This window comes from Hemitrygon akajei, chromosome 7 (genome assembly GCF_048418815.1).
Source record: "Hemitrygon akajei chromosome 7, sHemAka1.3, whole genome shotgun sequence".
NCBI lineage: Eukaryota > Metazoa > Chordata > Chondrichthyes > Myliobatiformes > Dasyatidae > Hemitrygon > Hemitrygon akajei.
The window spans coordinates 56000444-56024624 of NC_133130.1; the positions used below are offsets into that span (position 1 = coordinate 56000444).

The 24181-nt window shown below is 41.1% G+C and overlaps 1 protein-coding gene across 1 annotated transcript in view; it reads right to left on the reverse strand.

Moving 5' to 3' along the window:
- Positions 1-24181, reverse strand: part of LOC140730473 (follicle-stimulating hormone receptor-like) — a 172665-nt gene that overhangs the window by 61121 nt on the left and 87363 nt on the right. The window lies entirely within an intron of this gene.

Consider the following 24181-nt stretch of genomic DNA (forward strand, 5'->3'; position numbering starts at 1 on the left):
CTGTTATTGCAAAAATGAGGTGAATTAAAATTACAATAATGCAAATGGAATATAACATTTCCACAAATGTCAATACTTCATTATTTTCACAATAGTCATTAAAGAATATTAAGAGGACCAAACCTCCTTGCCCTGATATTTTTCTTTTAAGATGATCAGAGTTGTGAATATTTTTGAAAGAAAAGATAATTCCAAGGTAACTTTTTAATAAAGATAGAATATCAAAATGTATTCTGCCTTACTATCTAACTCACCAAGGAAAACATTCTTGCATTGTTCCTTGACATAAATCTATCAACTTCTTCTGATTTTATGATCCTGCCAGGTAACATTTTCAGTAGTGTTACCCAGAAAGCTTGATTGAAATCTGTCTTTTCACTAGTTTGAATCTTCATTGTGATTTCCTGTTATTACAGTTTGTCTGATTTAACCATTTATATGGGATTTGTTGATCAATGTACAAGGGTGATTTTTTTTTTTGGGATCAAAGATGGCGGTGCGATGCAGTTTGCAGCGGCCACTCCGGACCTGATTATCTGTTATTTGTGAAGTGGGGTGCCATGCGCAATCATAATCGATTGAAAACGGACGTGGAAGCATGGAGAAACATCAGGAAATTCCAGGAAGACCTTCTTCGTTGCTGCTGTGAGGTCCGGGACTCTGCTGGGAAGAACAGGCCCCCAGTCCTCGGGGTTGTGTTGCCGGTGGCCGTTGGTGGGGCCGTCTTAATACGCTCGGCAGAGGATGGTGCTCAGAGAAGCTGTGCCGGAGGGGATGGTCGTCAGCTCGGAGGTCCGACGGACTCGGGTCGCTTTTGTTGTGTGCTGCATCTGCGAGGCTGAGTCGGGCGGCGCCGTGGAAGTCCATAGCGGGGGTATTCCCTTCTGCCGCCTGTGTGGGATGGCGAGTCTGTCGGGACCTTGGGGACTTGTGGAAACTGGTGATTTCTTTTAAACTTGCAGTCCTTTAACATCTTGGACTATTTTTACTGTGCCCATAGTCTTTTTTTTTTATCAATTATGCTATTGTTTGCACTGTTGTTACTATATGTTGTAATTATGTGGTTTTGTGCAGTTCTTGTAGCTTTAGTTTTTGGACTTGTTTTTGTCTAGTGGATTTGGAGCTCCTTTCCGGGGAACGAGCTAGATGGTAGCGTGATATTAATACGCAGCAGCCTCTCCGGACTCTAGATTGGGGATTGCTAAACGTTATGTGGATTTTCTGGTGTAGTCTGTTTTGTCATATGCTTTTGTGATATCATTCTGGGGGAACGTTGTCTCATTTTTTTAACTGCATTGCATTTGTGGTTTCTAAATGACAATAATCTGAATAAGTTTCTAGCCTAAGGTAGAAGGAGTTCAATTTTAGAAAATCTAGCACATTCATTTTTCAACATAGTCCTCTCCTACATTTGCACATTTAATCTAGCAGTCATGGAGCATACGGATCTTGGACCTCCAGAAACTGTCCACAGATGGGTGATTAATAAGTTTGTGGCATAAGGTAGGAGGAGATGAGTTATACAGCTCTCATTACATGCCATTGCAGGCCAATTCTTTGTGTGATTATGCAGAAAGTTGAAGATATAACTCATCTCCTTCTACCTTAGGCCACGAACTTATCAATCACCCCTGCTGTGGACACTTTCTGGAGGTCCCAGATCTGTATACTCCATGAACCGCTGGACTAAGTGTGTAAATGTAGGAGGGGACAATGTTGAAAAATAAATGTGCTAGGTTTTCTAAAATTGACTCGTTCTACCTTAGGCCACAAACTTATCACTCACCCCTTGTAGATAGCTAGGACGCAACATCCATGGTTGATCTCGACTAATGGAAGGCCACGCACAGAATTCGGTCAAATAATTAGTTATAGAATCAGAATCAGATTTATTATCACCAGCATGTGATGTGACATTTGTTAATTTAGCAGCAGCAGTTCAATGCAATACATCTAGCAGAGACAGGAAAAAATAGTAATAATAAATAAAACATAATAATTAAACAAGTAAATTACACGTATTGAATAGATTATTAAAACTCTGCAAAAACAGAAATACCGTACATCAAAATAGTGAGGTGGTGTCCAAAGCTTTAAAGTCCATTCAGGAATCAAAAGGCAGAGGGGAAGAAGCTGTTCCTGAATCACTGAATGTGTGCCTTCAGGCTTCTGTATCTCCTACCTGATGGTAACAGTGAGAAAACGGCATTCCCTGGGTGCTGGAGGTCTTTAATAATTATGGATGCTGCCTTTCTGAGGCACCACTCCCTAAAAATGTCCTGGGTACTTTGTAGGTTAGTACCCAAGATGGAGCTGACTAGATTTACAACCTTCTGCAGCTTCTTTCAGTCCTGAGCAGTAGCCCCTCCATACCAGACAGTGATGCAGCCTGTCAGAATGCTCTCCACATTACATCGATAGAAGTTTTTGAGTGTATTTGTTGACATGCCAGAGAACTAGTAAATACAATAGACTAAACAAGGCTTGAGAGAGGATTAGTGTGAAAATGATCAAATGTGACAATTTTGTATCCACATCAGTTTAGAAGTGTGACATGGATCACATTTAAGATTTAAACATAAAAATTTTGAGGGGCATTGAAGCAAGGGACATGGAAAGGGTGTTTTCTCTGGTGCACGAACCTGGAGCCAGTGGTCACTGTTTTGGGGTTAAAAAAAGACATCATCCATTTTGGACAGATGAGATAGAATTTTCTTCACACTTGGACATGAATGTTTGAAGCCGTTGTCCTTAAAGACTTTGGTTCCCTTGTCCTTTAAATAGATTTAAGACAAAGATAGGTGGGCATTTGATAAGAGGGTGAATGGTTATCATAGCAAGGTAGAAATTGTGTATGTGACCTGTTTACACAACAATACTATTAATAAAAATGCTGGAGATGGGAGCTAAGGTTCACGATTCTTTACTGGCAGAAACTCAACTCAGCACACACGTATAGATCAATACGTGCCTAATAGCGCATGCTAAATATGCACCTAATAGCGCATTCAATGGCGTGTTACTAAGACATAAAGTAGTCCCTTATTATAATGTAGGCTGTACGGTACACTCTTCCATTTTTAATAGTGTATCAACTTTTTTTTAAACTGGGGCACTATGCTAAACATACGTTTACCCTTAATGTACAACTGCCTACCATTTGTTTACTTAGTAACTTAATAATATCAAATTAGAGCAAAGTAACATAATATCAAATTATAACAAGCTTTTTTAACTTTTGGTCTAAGACCCATTATAACTCAAGTCTCTGGGGAGGGGTGGGGGGGTCTTCTCGGCCTCTCCGGGTAATGTCTGTCAATAAATTTGTTTTAATACAGGTTTCCATATAAAAATCATGAAAAGTTGACCTCTGAGCATAGGGAGTTAAGAAGATGTGTGCCTCCAACTTGCTAAGAGTTCTAGGCAGCAGATCACCTCTGTATAATGAGCACTCCTCTGTGCATCTTTGTGCTATCACTTGTCTTCCTTACCCAGATCTCATTGTTCCAATTTAGCTAATTACACTGCCAATCTTCGTATTCTCCTTGGATTCCAATTAGATAGCCTAACCTTTATGATACCATTTCTTACCATAATATAACTTTCCATCTTGTATTTGCTTCATATCTTTGTGCTGGTGATTCAGCCGGAGTGCTGGGAAGATACTCAGGAGAAGACAGAGATGCTGTGACTTTTTGTGGAACACATCATTTTGGGATTTAAAGAAATATATAATAAATTGGAGAACAAGGTTGTATTCTATGCTGGTCAACTTGCAAAGTGTTTGAACAGTAACTCTAATGTGAGATCCTGAGGGCTCTTTCGGGCTGTGATTTGGGTCCTCGGGGACTGTAAAAACAGTGCAGGATGTCTGTTCTTCAGGTATGATCTGAAAGAATGTACAATTTGCTTAGGAGAGCTTAACGATCCCATCCTGCTTCCATGTAATCATTTTTACTGTTTTAAATGTATAAAGTGGTGGCTTGAATCAGGACAATGACTCTGCCCACTGTGCCGTACTTCTCTAGATGATTATGTACCAGCGGTAACAGGAAAAATAAGTGAAGCTGCAGCAAAATTAGTCATATTTCGCAAGAGGTGTGATGCATTTTTTGTAACTTCGGTTTCCATGATCTGTTTCAAAGATGACTTGTCACTAACAAAAGAAGTGGTTGGTGATCTGCTGTCTCTACTAGTTATTCAAAACTCAGGGCAATCTAATGACTCACAGGAAGATCAGTACTTACCAGTGATCATTTACCATTTGATGAAGCAGTTGATCAAAATCTTGTTGCTCATTCCGTTGTTCTTAAGATGCTGTTAAAGTACAGCTTTGCTGATACTAAGGATTACCTGCAGTGCTATCTGTCTAGCTCAAGGAGGAGAATTCCTTCAGGTGCACATTCAGCACAAGTGTGAAAATAGAGCAATAGAAACCTTCTAGTTTGTTACCACAATTTGCCTCTGTTTTGATGCTGATTCCCAACTTCTTTGTGGGAAAAATAAAACACATTGGTTGAGGATTCAAAATATGTACGTGCAAAAGATCCTTTCCTGCAAAGGATTAAGTGTATGATTCTCAGTGGAAGAAATGATTGGTTTGAGATTTACCATGTGCAAAAGCATTCTGTCTGAATAGAGATGCTGGTCTTTTTGGAGATTTAAGCTTATTGAGAGTTTGCAGATCTTCCATTATCTGTTCCTCTGTTAACAAGTAATTTAACTGCGCATGTGCAGGGTTTTTTTTGTCAGTAATTGGAACAGGGTCATTAAGTCTCCTCAGTTTCCTAGTCATTATTGACTTTACCTTCATAGAATCTCCTGTGAGTTCCATTGTTAGCCTATCAGAATCAGACTTTAATCGCCAAGTACCTATGCACATACAAGGAATTTACTTCCGGCAGATGTTGTCTCTCTGCTCATAACAATAATAATGATAAATATAAATGAAAATATAGATTATACATACAGGTAGTGCAATCCAAGTAATAGTTAGCCGACAGTTAACCGGCAGTTAACTTCATTCTCATGAGTTAACTTTCATTCTCAATCATCTTTTTCTTCTAACTCAATCTTTTTATCTTCAAATTCCTTCACTGCTGCTTTCTTCTCTAATATAATTCCTTTCCATTTGTTCTGTCTCCAGTTGCAGAAAAAGCTCTGCATTTCATATTCTTCCCTTGTATTGTTGCTCCAGTTTCCTCATCCTTTTCTGATCCTCCTGCAAAGTGTCTTCCTGTAACTGCTGTAGCTGTCTTTTGAGAGATGTCAATTTCTCCTGGTACACTTGCTCTTTTACTTCCAGGTAGTCTTTATCATCATGCTTGTTGGCAATATCTGTCTCCCTTGTATCCTCTGTATCTTCATACGAGCTGTGGTCATGGATACTGCCCTCTGACACACCCAGTGCCTTCATGGTGTGCCAATCGAACTGGATTTTCCTGAGCCATTTACATCCCAGCAACAGTGGTCCTCCATTTTTCAGTAGATGGAGGTTCAGCTGCTGTGGTTTGTCTCCATAGGTCACTGTCACTTTAATTTTGCCTTTGGGGTGCACTTTCTGTCCTGTGTAAGTCTTTAGTAGAAGTTTAGTTCATTTCAGAGGTATGTGTGAAAACAGTCACTTGTAGTTGTGTACAGAGATCACTGTTAAAGCTGAGCCTGTGTCTAATTCCATTTTAAGTCTCACACCCGCCACTTGTGGAGTGATCCTTATTGCTCCTCTATCATCTGTCATCTTTCATGCTGTGAAGTTGCAGACAAGGCAATTCATGTTCATCTGAGTCGTTTTCATCAGAACTGCTTTCTTTCACTTTGTGTACATTATGTTTTCCTTGCTGGGGTTTCTTGTTTCTCTGTATTTTGTCCTTTTTCTGCTTTTGACTAGCTTTGCATACTCTGCTAATGTGGCCCTGTTTGCCACAGTTTCTGCATTTTTTGTCTTTAAACCAACAGTCGTCAGGGTCATGTGACCTGTTCCCACAATGGTAGCATTTCTTTGCTTCATTTCTGTTCAGTAACATTTTATTTGTGGCATATTCCAGAGAATTTTGTTTTATCTTGGAAGCACCCTGTGCCGCTATTTCCATTGATATTGCAATGTTTAGTGCTTTCTCGAACGTAAGGCCTCTTTCACACAGAAGCTTCTGTGTGATTTCACAGTGCATGCCACACACTAACCTGTCCCTCAATGCATCCAATAGACTAGCTCCAAATTGACAATGTTCTGATAATTTGCTCAATTCAGCACAATATTCAAAAATGCTTTCATTTTTGCTCTGATTCAGTTTGTGAAATTTAAATATATCAGCAATGACCAGTGGTTTGGGGTTTAAATGCTGTTGGAGAGTGTCTACTATTTGCTTGAACATTTTTTCAGCTGGCTTTTTTGGGGTTAACAAGCTCCGTAGCCGGTTGTATGTTTTTGCTCCCATAACACTGAGTAAGACGCTGGCTTTCTTTTCATCCTTAACACCGTTAGCCTCACAATATAATTCCACTCTTTCAATGTAAGTTGCCCAGTCTTCAATGCCACTATCAAATGCTGTAATGGTTCCAATCATTGTCATCTTTGTTATGTTAATTAGCCCTATTCTCCCCTTTTTTTGACTCCTGTGTCCTTTTTGCTAGCGCCACACACGCACTCCATTTAGGTGTGTGTGTGTGTGTGTGTGTGTCACTCCTTTTTATCTCCTTTCTGGGGCAGGCAGAACCTCTGTCCCTGGGGGGTCAGCACCGGCTGTGATTTTGGCTGAACGTGCTGTGGCTCCAACTGTGTCTCTTGGTCTCCCAACGTTCCCGACCCCAGTTATGCTCATGCTTCCTTTCAGACTCATGGCCTCACTCTACCTCCTTCTCCCGTTCCTTGGCTTATTCTTTGCGCTCTTCCTCAGAGTGTCGTTATCAATTAAATCACGGCATCCCGATAAGATGTAGGTTCATTAACCTCGTCGCCAATTTGTTGTGTATGTGGTCTGGTTACTCAACAACACTATTAATAAAAATGCTGGAGACGGGAGCTAAGGTTCATGGTTCTTTACTGGCATAAACTGAACTCAGCACACGTACAGATAAATACGCGCCTAATAGCACATTCAATGATGTGTTACTAAAACATAAAGTAGTCCCTTATTATACTGTCTGCTATACAGTGCAGAAATGGAGAGCTGAATTTACAGTCAGATCATTCACAATGATGGAGTAGACTTGTGGGGAAGATTGGCCTATTCACAAAACGGTGATAAGATCTTGGGGCCAAGAGGTCTTGGAAAATGTAAGCAGCTTATTGGTGGATATATATTGTTTTCTAGCTATGTATACCATCTATTACTTTGATAGTGGTTTATTTGGGTAGTAATCAGTCATGTGAAGGTATGGCATATCTGGGCAATTTTCCACTTTGTCAGATGGATGCCAATCTTGTAACTTCAGTGAAACAACTTGGCTGGAGATGCAGATTAATCTGAAGTACAGGCCTTCAGTACCATACAGTGGATACTGTCTGGTCCCACAATCTTTGCTGTTAGCTCTTCCTTGCTGTCATATAGTGTGAGCCATATTAATTGAATGTTAGCTTCTAAAATGGAAGGGATGACATGAGGAAACAATGCTGGATCATCTATTCAACATTCCAGGCTGAATATGTTTGCAAATACTTCAGCATTTTTGTGGCAATTGCAGACTGGGCTCTGGCATTGTTGGGAATGTTCTTGAAGTCTGTTCCTCTGTTCGGTAATTTTCTAAACAACACTCTGTTGTGCTAGTAAGCTGTTAATGAAAGCAGCTCAAAAACTTGGCTTTCTTCATTTATAGTTGACCTCGACTGAATCTTGGGAACACCAGGTGCTCTATCTTTAGAGGGCTTTGTATTTCTTGATGAAAGATTATATTTTTCTAGTATTTCTGCTGACTACAGCTTTAAAACTTTACTATAGCTGTTTTCAAAGTGTTGTGCAGTAAACTACATTGTTTGATCATTCTCCAAAAGTTTGCACAATATGATTAGAATCACTGAATCCTAATCCTATTCCTAAACGTAGCTGATGATTTCTGTAGCCAGACTGCATCTTCTATGATTCTTTGACATATTCCACCTAGCTCATGCTTGATGGGGTACAAGTTGACTGGAGGAGCAAGCCGTTAATAAAGTCAGACTGTCTGAGAGGCAAAAAACCCATCTACCATCTATTGGATTGGTGTTGATATAGAAGTAATGAACCCCAGTAGCTAGATCACCAAGCCAGCTCCACCAATTGAACTTGACTATCCACCCATATTCCTATTAATCTCAATAGCAATTCTATCCTCATCATTCCTGACAATCATTCATAAAATAGTGCTTCTAAAGCAATTGCACTGTCTATATTTTTCAATCTTCTCAACGATGTCAATCCCAGCAAACTCTGAACTCAAATCATATCTTCACCAGAATTAAGAAACCTTGGTAATTCCTAATAATAGCTTATGGTATCTGAACCTTGAGTTTGGGGATTGACAAGCCACCATCTCTAAATTTTGAATATAAAACACCATTACCAATTGAAGGGGAAGCAAAGGTATTCTTTCTCAAGAACCCTGGATAGTTCCATCCAATTGGGGGAGAAAAACTTTCTGGGACTTCTCAAACATTAAAAAATAATGAAGTTTAGAAATGGAATAAAATGTTTAAAACTTCCATCTTTTGGGTTGATTTAAGCTTGCTCCTCAATGTTCCTACTGCATCCCTCAAGTTTATTCAGCAATCCTGGCTAGAACACCCAAGCTAATGGATGATCCTGATGTCAGGATATTTTACAATGTTTATTTTATAAATGTGTTCAAATATTAACTTGGAGCAACCAGGAAACTCAGAATAGACATGGATGTAACAAGGAAAGCTGAATACTGAAATAAAGAAAATGTTTCCCAATGTGCTCTAGATTTATTTTACAATGGGGAATTGATGTTCTAAAAATTCTGCTATACAATTTTAATGTTCTGAGTTTGTTTATAAAGCAATTAATGAAATAGAATCCAAACAGTGCCAGTTGGTATGCCAGGTGTTCTTAATGGCCTATTCTAATTTAATTTCTCTTTTTATTTGTGTATATTAACACAACAGAAAGCCTCCCAGTATCACTGGCAAGAATTTATTTTTTTGTGCCCTATCATTGAAAGTTGTACTTTGTATCTGTCATGTAGATTTTACCCAGACACTAAGCTTCACCTCTGATCCCAACTGGCTTCATTTATCCATTGCTTTCTTCTTCCCGGCACCCCCCACCTCCCCGTCGTCAACTTCATCTGGTTTCACCTGTCACCTGGTCCTTGCCTCACCCCTCCAACTCACTTCTATAAGCTGAGCATCTTTCCTTTGCCCTTAGTCCTGAGGCAGGCTCTCAACCTGAAACGCTAGCCATCTGTTTGTCTATCCATATACTTCATTTTAAGCACAGAGCATACTTTTTAAAAATCCAGATTCTGGTATCTTGCATCTCCATTTAAGTTTCATCTTTCTGATATGTGAGAAGTTTGTGTTGAGTTTTCTGTATAAATTGTTCCAAGGAGTGCTCCTAGACAGCGAATTCCATAATATTCCTTTATCACCCTTCCTTTATCAGGATGGAGAGTGACTTGAAGAGATAATTGGATTAATGGTGTTCTTGCTTTGTTCCTTTTTGGTATAATCCACTATTCAGCTGAGTTCATAGTAGGAACAGAAAACAATACTTGAGCATTGTTTTTATGCAATGTAATACATTGAATAAGTCATCTCCTATAATAATGTGCAAATTGGGCTACATCGAAATTGTGTAATTATCATTATTGTAGAGATCACCCGGCAAGCATCATTTCATATCCAAGAGAAGTATGTGAAAAGCTATGGTAAACTTTGTTACTGAACCTAGCATTTCAGGGGTCCCAAGTATCTTCTACTTATTCATACACACTTGATTCCCTTGAGCTCAGCTGAACTAAATCTTGAGGATTTGAGTACTCTTTTTGCACCTGCAACAAAAGATTTCATTCCTCAATGCTATCTTAGCAATGGGTTTGAATCTTCAGGTGCCGTACGGCACACCACTAGTCATACGTCTTCAGCCAGAGAAGCAACCATCTACATCCACTCTCTGGTTTGTCCCACAAGGCCAATGTCTAATCCAATTTACTACCTCATCTTGAATGCTAAGTGACTCAATCTTCATGATCAACCAGTAAAGTTGATGAAAGCAAGGCAGTGGATTTTGTCTACTTGGACTTGAGCAAGGCATTTGTCAAGATCCCACTGCCTTTCCTTCATCAACTTTGCTGGTAACTTCCTCAAACTCTAAGACTGGTTAGACATGACCTACCACACACAAAGCTATGTTGGATATCGCAAATCAGGCACTGTCTATCACAATACTTGTATATCCTGTCCATCAGAATACCTTCCAATAACTTTCCCACTACTGATGTCAGGCTCACTGGTCTATAATTTCCTGGCTTATTTTTACAGCCTTTATTAAACAACAAAACAGCATTCGCTATCCTCCAATCATCACCTCAGCCTTGACTAATGCTATTTTATGTGTCTCTGCTCGGGGGCCCCTGCAATTACTGTACTGGCCTCCCACAAGATCAGAGGGAACACCTTGTCAGGTACTAGGGATTTATTCACCCTAATTTGTCTTAAGAAAGCAAACACCACCTCCTCTGTAGACAGTCCATGACTTCATGGCTGCTTTGCTTGACATCTATAAACTCTGTATTTACACAGGAAATAGATACAGATGTAAAAAAAACACTATAGAAGTTTGCCGCCAAGTGCGTAGATTACCACTTTGATGTTCCAGAGGACCAATTTTGTCCCTTGCTATCCTTTTCCTCTTTAATACCTGTAGAAGCCCTTGGGATTCCCCTTCACCTCGTCTGCTAGAGCAACTTCATGCCATCTTCAAGATTCAAAGTACATTTATTATCAAAGAATGTATAAATTGATTACCTTGATGTGTTTTCTTGTAGGCAGCCACAAAGCAAAAAACCCAGAATAACACAATTTTTAAAAAAAAGACCACAACCACTATACTGAGAAAGAGGCAAAAAAAACAACAGCATTCTGAAGCAGAATGAGTCCCTGGATCGGCCCCCCAGAGAAGGCCCAAGCCTCAAGCTCAGTTCATCACATTAGCAGGACTGCCAGAACAGTTCACAGCCTCGGTACCACAGAGCAAGGAAAGAACATTGAGGGAGAGTGAGCGAAAGCAACTCAACACATGGGCTTTCCTGTCTATCTGGACCAGTGTTTAAATTGTCCAAGCAGCAGATAGTGCCTCACTCTAGAACCCTGACATCAGCGCAGTGACAACCTTGGTATGTGATGCACCATCAATAACTCTCTGAGACGTGAGCCGAGATATCGGCTTTTATTGACTGGAAGAAAGAACAAGCAGTAGTTGACCACCATACTACATCCTGGAGACTGAGGGCTGGGCTCAGGCCTCAATCGCCTTTATACCGGGGTCTGTGGGAGGAGCCACGGTCAGTGGGAGGGGCCACAGGAGCAGTCAGCGGGGGCATGTCCAGACAGGTATATGTAGTTCACCACAGTATGTACAGCCGAAAGCCATTCTCGGTCTCACCAAATTGGTGCTTGGAGAGATCCAGCCTTGCAGCTGGTGGACAGGTTATGTGGACGGGCATCAAAACTGTTCCACATCTACTGTTCTCCAAATCATTCACTCCAACAGTGACAGTGATACCAACACATCCATAACCCATGTCTTGAACATGTGCTTTGGCTTTGTGACACACAAGCATAGCTTATCTTTTTGAATCTGTTTTGCTTCCTTTTGCTTCTTGATTGTTTGTGGTGATAGGTGACCACAATTTACTTCAGAAAATTTCCTTTTAAACCTCCTGATTTCCTTAAGTGTTCTCTTACATTTCTTGCACTTCAGTGTCTCATTTGTTCCTGCCAGTCTATACCTGTGATGCACCTCCTTTTTCTTAAACAACTAACACCTTTGCCAGAAAACAATCTGTCCCAATCCACATTTGACAGATCCTTCTGATGATATCAGAATCAGCCTTTCTGCAATTCAGATTCTCAATACAAAGACCAGACCTATCCTTAATTATCTTGAATCAAATGGCATTATGATCATTAAGTGCAAAGTGTTCTGCTACAGACATTTTTGTCACCTGCCCTGTTCCCTAAAAGGAGATCTAGTATCACACTCTCCCTATGTACTGATTAAGGAAGCTTTCCTGAACACATTTGACAAACTCTTTCCCATCCAACCCTTTTACAGTATGGGGTGATGCAAGTTTTAATCATTTATAAGTTTTGTATCAGTCTGATAGAGAAACATAGAAAATGTACAACACAATACAGGCCCTTTGGCCCACAAAGTTGTACTGAATGTGTCCCTACATTTAAAAATTACTAGGCTTACCTATAGCCCTCCATTTTACTGAGCTCCATGTACCTATCTAAAAGTCTCTTAAAAGACTCTATCATGTCCACCACCACCACCGTTGCTGGCAGCCCATTCCACGCTATCACCACTCTGAGTTTTAAAAAAAACTTATCCCTGACATCTCCTCTGTACCTTCTCACCAGCACCTTAAACCTGTGTCCTCTTGTGGCAACTATTTCAGCCCTGGAGGGAAAAGCCTCTGACTATCCACATGATCGATGCCTCTGATCATCTTATACACTTCTATCAGGTCACTTCTCATCCTCCATCGCTCCAAGGAGAAAAGGCCGAGTTCACTCAATCTATTTTCATGAGGCATGCTCCCCAATCCAGGCAAAATCCTTGTAAATCTCCTCTGCACTTTTTCTATGGCTTCTACATCCTTCCTGTAGTGACGTGACCAGAACTGAGCACGGTACTCCAAGGGTCCTATATAGCTGCAACATTACCTCTCAGCTCCTAAATTCAATCCCATGATTGATGAAGGCCAATATACCGTATGCCTGCTTAACAACAGAGTCAACCTGCGCAGCTGCTTTGAGTGCCCTATAGACTCGGACCCTAAGATCCCTCTGATCCTCCACACTGCCAAGAGTCTTACCATTAATGCCATCATATTTGACGAACCAAAATGAACCACTTCACACTTATCTGGGTTGAACACATCTGCCCCAAAAGAGGTTCCAGTGATCCAGAAATTTGAATCCCTGCCCCTGCTCCAATCCCTCAACCACACATTTATCCTCCACCTCATCCTATTACCATACTCACTGTCATGTGGCACAGGCAGTAATCTTGAGATTACTACCTTTGTGGTCCTGTTTCTCAACTTCCTTCCTAACTCCCTGTACTTTTTTTTTTAAAGGACCTCTTCTTTTCCTAGCTATGTTGGTACCTATATATACCACGACCTCTGGCTGTTCTCCCTCCCACTGCAGGATATCTTGGATGCGATCTGAAATATCCTGGGAGGAACACTACCATCCATGTTTCTTTCCTGTGTCCACAAAATCACCTGTCTGCCCCCCTAACTATAGAGTTCCCTATCACTACTGCCTTCCTCTTCTCTCCCCTATCCTTCTGAGCTACAGGGCCAGACTCTGTGCCAGAGGCACGGCCACTGCTGCTTCCCCCAGGTAGGCTGTCCCCTTCAACAGTACTCAAACAGGAGTACTATTGTCATGGGGAATAGCCACAGGGGTACTCTCTAGTACCTGACTCTTCCCCTTCCCCCTCCTGACTGTGACCCACTTGTTTGTCTCCCGTGGCCCCGGTGTGACCACCTGCCTGTAACTCCTTTCTTTTCCCTACCAGGCGAAGGTCATTGAGCTGCATCTCCAGTTCCCTAACTTGCTTCCTTAAGAGCTGCAGCTCGACACACCAGGTGTAGATATGGCTGTCCGGGAGGCTGGGAGACTCCAGGACCCCCCACTTCCGACACCAAGCACAGAAAACTGGCCTCACACACATACTATCTCCTTTCCACAATTAACACAGTTAAACCTACCTTGCCTCATCCCGTTACCGCCTAAGCCTGTTGAGCCAAAGCCCCTATCACTCTGCTGCCTCTCACTCCGCTGCTCACTGAATACGGCAGTCTTTTTAAACCTTTTACGCACTACTGGCTGATATCACGTACCTGCGCAGTCTTGCCTCTTTTTTTTACCCTGAGTAGTAAAAAAAAACTCCCTTTGCTCTGAAATATTAGCTGTTCACTCGCAGCCTTCTTGCCCTGAATGTTATGAAGTTGTTTGCTTTCTACTAGAAATGAATAATTTTTAATGAGGTACATGAGCAAAAAATAGCAAAAGGTCAAAAAGAATATATATGAGCACAACTTGGCCAAAAGCTACTTTGCTTGGAAAACTGGAAAAAGATATTAATGCAGCTAACCCTCTCTACTTTCTGCAGCTATATTTTAACTTGCGCAACTATATTTGGAAATGGAAAATTTGAGACAAATTGCTTGCATCACAGTATCATAACAGAAATATGTAATTATGTAAATCCTGGCACTTCTCTTTAAATACAGTAGCTTTCCCTTTCAGCAGACAATTACATTACTCTGCATGGATACCTATTCAGGTTTATCTTCACAATCTTTGCACAAGAGGTTGTGAAGGCAGTATGACTGTGATTATTCACTTGAAATGAAATGAAAGTCAATGTACAAAGTGAAGATTAAAGTAGTAGAATGCATGTAACAGTATCATGAAACAAATATAATGATCAGATTTCTCAGCACTTGCCACACTGGCTGAAGCTGCAGCCCATGGTCTCCGGTCACCCACACTTTACCAATTTCACTTGTCCTCACACTATGCTTTTGGGGTGGGTAGGGCTGGTCTTAGTGGCAAATAGACCCTGGTGGAAAAAGTGCTGTGAATCCATTCTTCAATTCTCTAACGGGATGCAGCAAACAATGCAGCACAGCTTTATCCCCTATTAAAACTGTAAAAGATTTTAATAATATTTGTATCTCTCATATTCAGTAACATTTGAAAAATATAACTTGTGTAAATGACATGAGTAAAATAGTTTAAATTATTTCAAAATTAAAATGCCTAAAAACAGCATCATGGCGGTGTAGTGGTTAGCATGACAATATTGCAACTTGAAGCATTGCAGAGTTCAGAGCTCAATTCCGGCGCCATTCTGTAAGGAGTTTAAGTATTCTCCCCATGGGTTTTCCCTGGGTGCTCCAGTTTCCTCCCACAATTCTAAGATGTATTGGTAATTTGTTCATTGTAAATTGTCCTGTGATTTCATTAGGGTTAATTGGGTTTGTCAGTGGGTTGCTGTTGTGGTGTGACTGGAAGGGCCTACTATCTACTACTACTACTATGTCGACTCAGGCCTAGGGGGCCAGCATCAGGCATGATGATGGACTCTCCACTCCTCCCTCTCCCTCATCAGTGCGTTCAGTTCATCTACATTAGCCGCACCCCTATCTTCTAGGAGTGTGTTGACCATAGTCTTGGGAGGGTGCCCAGAGTTCATCCTCCCATGCTTGGGCTCCCATGTGATAACTAGGCTGGCAGGTAGCTCAGGGTGGTGTAGATAGTGCCCCCTAGTTGCAGTCTTCTCACTTCAATTTTAGTAGTGACCATCGGTAGGTCACCATAGAGCTCGACATTCATCATGTGCTGTTGCAAACTCGCGTCAAGAGCCATTGGAGCATTCGTGTATAGCAACCATCTAATGACTTTCACATGGTCTTGGTGAGTGTCCATGTCTCTCATCCATACATGAGAATGGACTCTATGACTGCTAAGTGATGTATCACAAAATTAATAAAATAAATTAGTTGTAACTCAAAAAATAATTATCAAAGCATTAAATACCTTACCCTTTTATTCATTGAAACCAGTGGGTCTCTGAACCTAAGCCTTGTGTGACCTAACACTAGATATGTTGCCAATTTGTGAGGAATCCACTAGCAGAATTTACTAGTGGAGCATAGTGACTAATGTAGACAATCTCATTCATTAGATATGGACATCTACATTCTACAATGTAATTGCAGTAGTCCAAAACCAATTGAAGTGTTAAGAACATAAATAAACAGAAGTTGTGATTGAACTTGTCAAGACTAGCTAATGAAATTCACTCTTGTATTGCCTGAGCCATTTATTAAAATTGTATGGGTTTCTTGTGTTCAGGTAAGTTGTGCATAGAGAACATAATGTCATAAGATATAGGAGCTGAATTAGGCCATTTGCCCCATCGAGTCTGCTCCATCATTTCATCATGACTGATGAAATTTTCCTCTCAGCCCCAATTTCCTGCCTTCCACATGCCACCCCCTCTCAACCAGCCAGTATCCCTTCATGCCCTGACCGATCAAGAGTTTATCAACTGCTGTCTTAAATATGAATAAAGACTTGACTTCCACAACTGCTTGAGGCAAGGAATTCCAGATTCACCACTCCCTGGCTAAAAGAATTCCTCTTCATCTGTTCCAAAGGGCATCCCTCTATTCTGAGGCTGTGTACTCAGGTCTTCGACTCTCCCACCGCAGGAAACATTCCCTCCACATACATCCACTCTGTCGAGGCCTTGCACCATTTGATAGGTTTCAATTAGATCATCCCTCATTCTTCTGAATTTTAGTGAATACCGGCCCAGAACCATCAAATGCTGTTCATATGACAAGCCATTCAATCCTGGCATCACTTTCATGAACCTCCTTTGAACCCTCTCCTGTTTCAGTAAATCCTTTCTGAGATGAGGGGTCCAAAGCTGTTCACAATACTCCAAGTGAGGCCTCCCCAGTGCTTTATAAAGTCTCAACACTACATCCTCCCTTTCATATTCTAGTCCTATCGAAATTAATGCTAACATTGCATTTGCCTTCCTCATCAGTCTCAACCTGCAAATTAGGGAATCTTGCACAAGGACTCCCAAGTCCCTTTGTGTCTCAGATTTTTGTATTTTCTCTCCATTTAGAAAATTGTCAAACCTTTGCCTTATCTTCTAGCAAAGTGCGTGACCATCTACTTCCCGACACTATTCCATCTGCCATTTCTTTGCCCATTTCCCTAATCTGTTTGTCTTTCTGTAGCCTCCACTTCAAACTTCTCTTCATATTGTCTGAAAACTTTGCAGCAAAGCCATTAATTCCATCATCCAAATCATTGACATATAACAAAAAAGAATCAATCCCAATACAGACACCTGGGGAACATCACTTGTCACAACCAGAAAAGGCTCCCTTTATTCCCACTCCTTATGAAGACACTGGAAGTCTATGCATCTGCTACTACAGTGCAATGTGTGTACCTGTTCTAGATGCTGATAGTAGCAACTGAGATGCACAAGTTGATTTTTAAAAAAAAATAAAATAATCAGAACTATTTGAACTATGGGAGGGAAGTGTATTAAAGAACAATGTATACATGAAGTAATCATCAAAAGGAGATAAAAGTATTCAAGAACCTAGGTTTAGCAAGGTCATTTGGCAGATGAGGCATTAAATTATATTTTATGATAGGTTAGCATCCAATATGAACATACTCTTGCTCTACTTTTGCTCTGTACCTGTTAAAGTTGCAATATTAAGAGGGAATTCTGCCCTGCAATCAATTCCAATGAATTTGAGAGTGAAGGCATGAGACTGCTGGAAATATGGACAGTTGGAGGAACTCAGCAAGTCAGATGGCATTGATGGATGAAACATTTCTTTAGGACTGGAAAGAAAGGGGGAGATAGCCAGCATTTATAAACAAAAAAAAAAGGGAAGGGGTGACAGGTGCATCCAGTAAAGGCTGGGATGAGGTTGATAGACAGGTAAAGCATCTCCTTTCAAGGAATAATTTAAGGTTGTTAGCAACTACTAGCTGTTAGTTCGCATACGTTCAACAGTTTCCATTAGATGTATGGAATCTTCCCCAGAAATAAGAGTTTGTACTTGAGAATATTTCAAATTTGGAAGTGTGTTTACAAAATGGCATTTTTCTGTTGAAATATACTAAGAAATTAAGTCTAGGTCCATGTGTGATCTCAGAACACTATTAATAACAATGACTACATGATTCTGTACATTTGTTGTGCAATTCCTATGCCTCTTCTCTTTTCGGATTTAGAAATCAACCAGTCTAATCCCAGGGGAAGGCTGCATTTGATTTCAGAAATGTGAAGATCTCATTTGAATTGCTGTTAATTTTTCATGTTTTCTGCTGATCACGATTTTGTTTGAAGTCCGAATACATCACAATAACAAATATACAAACTGTCTATTTTGTGCAGTTGGCTCAAAATTTGAGTGCATAGAGCCACACTTTCAGAACTTGTGCCTGCAATAACATCAGGCCAAAGATTTTGTGTGCTATTTAAGCAGATAGCAGACTTTGGGGACGGCTTTAAGCTTCACTTTAAGGAGATGTGCCTGAGTTAATTCCAACCCATGTGTCAGACTTGGCCAACCTGCTCAAATTGGGCTCATGATGAATAATATAATCTCCAATCGCCCATCTACCAGCTTTGTTCACAAACCTCTCCTCGCCAGTTCACATTTCTTCCTGCTTGCCATCTGGTAATTAATCCTATCCGGCTAAACATAAGCTCAGCCAACGTCACCCAATGATCTATTTGTCAAATCGCCACCCTTTATTATTCATCCCCTCTTGGCACCTACCTTGTCTATCAATTGTCCTCCTCCAACTTCTGATCTACTGCTTTGCCCCCACATCCTCTATTTACTCCTGATCTTTCAGCCCAATGCACCATTTCTTTAAGAAAAAACTCAATAATCCCATCTTCTGACCACCTATCTCCAGCATCTCCATCAATCCCTAGCAACTAGACAACATGACCCCTGCAAACCCGGCCTTTGATCTGAGCTTCACCAATCCCTGACCCCCACTGAAAGGTACTACTCAGCAATATGATGGAAAGCCCCCTACCCGAATGGATTCAATTCAAACATCACTCATACACCACTGTGACTTGGAAATACATCACCATTCCATTATCCCAATGGAGCCTGAGTGCAATAATATGCTACCAAACAGCATTGTGGGAATAGATTCTGCAGGAGTGCAGCTGTTTGAGAGGTTATCTCATCACCACCTTTTCAGAGACAATTGGTGATTGCAAGTACCTTTTGGCCATCCTGACAATGACCAGATTTTGGAAAATAATTTAACAAAAAGGGAGGAATGTCAAGTTGGCTTCAGTGGTCTGGGTTCTGTGGGGGATTTTGGAGTCAGGAAAAGTTGGAGGTAAACGGTGGCTGGTGATCACGAGGAGAATCTAGGATCAGGAGTAGCAGTGGTATGTTCTAAGGTCAGATTGTGAGGAGAGTTTAGGATCAGTAGTAAAGTATTAACTGGAGAATCAAGGGTCAAGAGTAGCTACAATGCAGTGGTCAGGGTTTGGAAGGTCGATCTGTGGCACTGTTCTATTACCACAAAACAAAAAATTTCATGGAAACATAGAAAACCTACAATGCAATTCAGGCTCTTCGGCCCACAATGCTGTGCCAAACATGTCATGGCGACACACAATGCTGGAGGAACCCAGTAGGTCGGGTAGCATCTATGGAAATGAATCAACAGCTGACATTTCAGACTGGGACCCTTTGTCAGGACTGAAAGAATGGGGGAAGATGATGGGGAGAGGCGAAGGAGCACAAGCTAGAAGGTGATAGGTGAAGCCAGATGGGTGGGGGAGGGAGGATGAAGTGACAAACTGTAACTGGAAAATGAAGAGCACTAGAGAAGGAATCTATGAGAATGTAAGGTGCTGCTACTCCACACTGAGAGAGGACTCATTGTGACAGAAGAAAAGGCAATGGACTGATATGTTGGAAATGGAATGGGATAAGAATTAAAGTGGTTGGCCACCAGGAAATTCTGCTTTTTGTAGATGGAGAGGAGGTGTCTTCTAAAGTGGTTTCTCAGGTCTCAACAATATACAGGAAGTTGCGACAGGAGCACCGGATACTGTAGACAAACCCAACAGATTCAAAGGTGAAGTGTTGCCTCACCTGGAACTGTTTGAGGCCCTGAATGGTGGTGAATGGGCGCTGAAAAGTTAGGTTTAGGAACAGTCAAATTATCTGGATAGACAGGGTCTGATTAGGAACAGTCAACATGGATTTGTGCGTGGAAGGTGATGTTTGACAAATCTTATTGAATTTTTTGAACAGGTTATGAGGAAAGTTGACGAAGGTAAAGCAGTGGATGTTGTCTATATGGACTTCAGTAAGACCTTTGACAAGGTTCCGCATGGAAGGTTAGTTAGGAAGGTTCAATCGTTAGGTATTAATATTGAAGTAGTAAAATGGATTCAACAGTGGATGGATGGGAGATGCCAGAGAGTAGTGGTGGATAACTGTTTGTCATTTTGAAGGCCGGTGACTAGTGGTGTGCCTCAGGGATCTGTATTGGGTCCAATGTTATTTGTCATATACATTAATGATCTGGATGATGGGGTGGTAAACTGGATTAGTAAGTATGCAGATGATACTAAGGTAGGTGGCATTGTTGATAATGAAGTAGTTTTTCAAAGTTTGCAGAGAGATGTAGGCCAGTTAGAAGAGTGGGCTGAGTATTGGCAGATGGAGTTTAATGCTGATAAGTGTGAGGTGCTACATTTTTTGGTAGGAATAATCAAAATAGGATGTACATGGTAAATGGTAGGGCATTGAGGAATGCAGTAGAACAGAGTGATCTAGCAATAATGGTGCATAGTTCCTTGAAGGTGGTACCTCATGTGGATAGGGTGGTGAAAAAATCTTTTGGTATGTTGGCCTTTATAAGTCAGAGCATTGAGTATAGGAGTTGGGATGTAATGTTAAAATTGTACAAGGCATTGGTAAGGCCGAATTTGGAGTATTGTGTACAGTTCTGGTCACCGAATTATAGGAAAGATATCAACAAAATAGAGAGAGAGTACAGAGAAGATTTACTAGAATATTACCTGGGTTTCAGCACCTAGGTTACAGGGAAAGATTGAACAAGTTAGGTCTTTGGAGTGTAGAAGGTTGGGGGGGACTTGATAGAGGTATTTAAAATTATGAGGGGAATAGAGTTGATGTGGATAGGCTTTTTCCATTGAGAGTAGGGGAGATTCAAACAAGAGGGCATGAGTTGAGAGTTAAGGGGCAAAAGTTTAGGGGTAACATGAGGGGGAACTTCTTTACTCAGAGAGTGGTAGCTGTGTGGAACGAGCTTCCAGTAGAAGTGGTAGAGGCAAGTTCGGTATTGTCATTTAAAGTAAAATTGGATAGGTATATGGACAGGAAAGGAATGGAGGGTTATGGGCTGAGTGTGGGCCAGTGGGACTAGGTGAGAGTAAGCATTCAGTACAGACTAGAAGGGCTGAGATGGCCTATTTCCTTGCTGTAATTGTTATATGGTTATTAGTGGGAAAGGAATCACAGAAGGACGGATTCTTGCTGAAAGCGGGAGTGGGGTTTGGGGAGGGGGTCCAGTTGAAAAAGGCGGAAGTTGCTGAGAATGATGTGTTGGACATGGAGGCTTGTGGGGTGGTTGGTGAGGATAAGAGGAACTCTATTTCTTTGAAGGCAATGGGAGGATGTAATGAGCATAGATGGCCAGGAAATGGAGATGTGAGTGAGGGCAGCATCAGTGGTGGTCATGACGCTAGTTTGCGATAATAAACCTGACTCTGAAGATGAGTTGCTCTGGGTGGCGATGGTGCACCTGAGCATTGGGTGTTACAAAACACATTGATGAAGGTAGAGCAATGGATATAGTGTATGGATTTCAGAAAGGCATTTTTTATAAGGTTCCCCATGCAAGGCTTTTTCAGAAAGTAAGGAGGCATGGGATCCCAGGAGACCTTGCTTTGTGGATCTAGAACTGGCTTGCACACAGAAGGTAAAGGATGGTTGTGGATGGGTCATATTCTGCATGGAGGTCAGTGACCAGTGGTGTTTCACAGGGATCTGTTCTGGGACCCCTTCTCTTTCTGATTTTATTTTTAATATATAAATGACCTGGATGAAAAAGTAGCAGGATGGGTGAGTAAGTTTGCTGATGACACAAAGGTTGGGGCTGTTATGGATAGTCTGGAAGGTGGTCAGAGATTACATCGATAGGTTGCAGAACTGGGCTGAGAAGTGGCAGATGGACTTCAGCCCAGATAAGTGTGTAGTGGTTCATTTTTTCGTAGGTTCAGTTTGAAGACTGTATAATAACGGTAAGACTCTTGGCAGTGTGGATGTTCTGAGAGATCTTGGGGTCTGTGTTGATAGGACACTCAAAGCTGCACAGGTTGACGATCTTGTTAAGAAGGTGTATAGTATGTTGGCATTCATCAACCATGTGTTTGAGTGCCACGTGGCTCTTGAAATGTTACGGCTATATAAGACCTTGTTCAGACCCCACTTGGAGTATTGTGTTCACTTCTGGTCACCTCACTACAGGAAGGATGTGGATACTATAGATAAAATGTGGAGGAGACTTACAAGGATGTTGCCTGGATTGGAGGGTGTACCTTATGAGAATAGGTTGAGTGAACTTGGTCTTTTCTCCTTGGAGCGATAGAGGATGAGAGGTGACCTAATAGAGGTGTATAAGATGATGAGGGGCATTGATCATGTGGCTAGCCAGAGGCTTGTTGCCTGGGCTGAAATGGCGAACACAGGGGTGCATAGTTTTAAGATGCTTGGAAATGGGTACCAAGGGGATGTCAGAGGTACATTTTTTTTTCCCCACACAGTGGTGGATGCGTGAAATGCACTGTCGGTGATGGTGGTAGAAGTGGATACAATAGGGTCTTTTAAGAACCTTTTAGATGGGAACATGGAGCTTAGAAAAATAGAGGGTTATGTGCTAGGGAAATGCTAGGCAGTTTCTACAGTAGGTTACATGGTGGGCTGAAGAGCCTGTAATGTGATGCAGATTTCTATGTTCTATAAGCAAGGTCAGACTGATGGGTGAATGGAACTTCAGAAATTGCAGATGAACTGGTTAGCAATCAATGATGCTTTGGAATAATCAGAGCTTTTAGTCAAAAATAGCATGGATTACTACAGGTAGATTTTATAGTCTTTAACATACCTGATGGAAAAAATTTTTACAGCTCACTAAATTTCAACTGCAGCTTGTATGTTATAGCTAGAAGTTCCACTTCAGGTCTAATTTAGTTTTCAGTATAAAACATGAAGAAAACAAAAATTGATTATTCCATTCGAGCCCTGTTTTCCAAGCTAAAATTTTCTGGTATAAGGAGCCAAGTGAAAATTGTAGATCCAGTGGACAGTGTGTTGATGAACATTGTATTGGTACTTTGAGGGCCAAATTCAAGTGAAACCTGAAAGCTTGTATGATTTATTTTTTAAAATCTGGATCAAGATGATTGACCTTGAGGAGAATGAATAACCTATCAGTGGACCTCATCATCTGTCCATGACAGATGCTGCCCGATCTTTATTCTATTTCAATTCAGTCATATTGGCTCCTGTAGGGTAAATGCCCATGCCATTTTAACCATGGTTGCAGTAGAATAAAAAAAATTGGCTGGGTGATGAGTGTAGTTTCTGGCCTTCTTTCATTGCCATGCCCTACTGTACCACTCTCACATTGGCACCAAAGGCCTCCACCACAAAATAACACAGGCAATCTGAGAGTTTAAAGAAAAATTGTAACATGGATGCATTGAATGTGGAGTTCTCATCTTCAGTGCACTGAATTCTGATATGCTGATTACAGAACTGATCTCAAATCATGGAAATTTACGGAATTAATCAGAACTACATTGAAAATCCCTTGTGTAAATCCCAGTGGGAGCTATGAGAGAAACTTACAGCTACTGATGCTTTCTTTCCCTGTGCTGATCGCTGGGAAGAGCATCAAAGGGGTTTTCTCCATGGCAACCAGATTACCTGCATGGAAGTTTGCTATGGGGGTGTGGGAGAGGAACACAGCACCCTTTTGATGATTTGGCCCTATTGAGCTCTACATTGTTCATCTTTGCCATGATACTACAAAGTTAAAGATGACAAAGGGCAGAGGAGTTTTGTGACTTGTATACAGAGGCTGAGAACAGTGATGGGAGAGCAGTTTTTAATATTCTAACCACTGAAAACGCCCTATAAATTCCTGTTTCACTGCTGATCTGTATGTGATGTGCTCTTAGTTTTCCAGCAAAAGCCACCGATCACATACAAAAGCTCCAGCTCCTGAGAGCTTTTGCCAGGAATTGCTAATACATCATGTAAAATAGTGCCCAGGCCAATACAGATGATTGAACCCAAAAATGGCATGAGT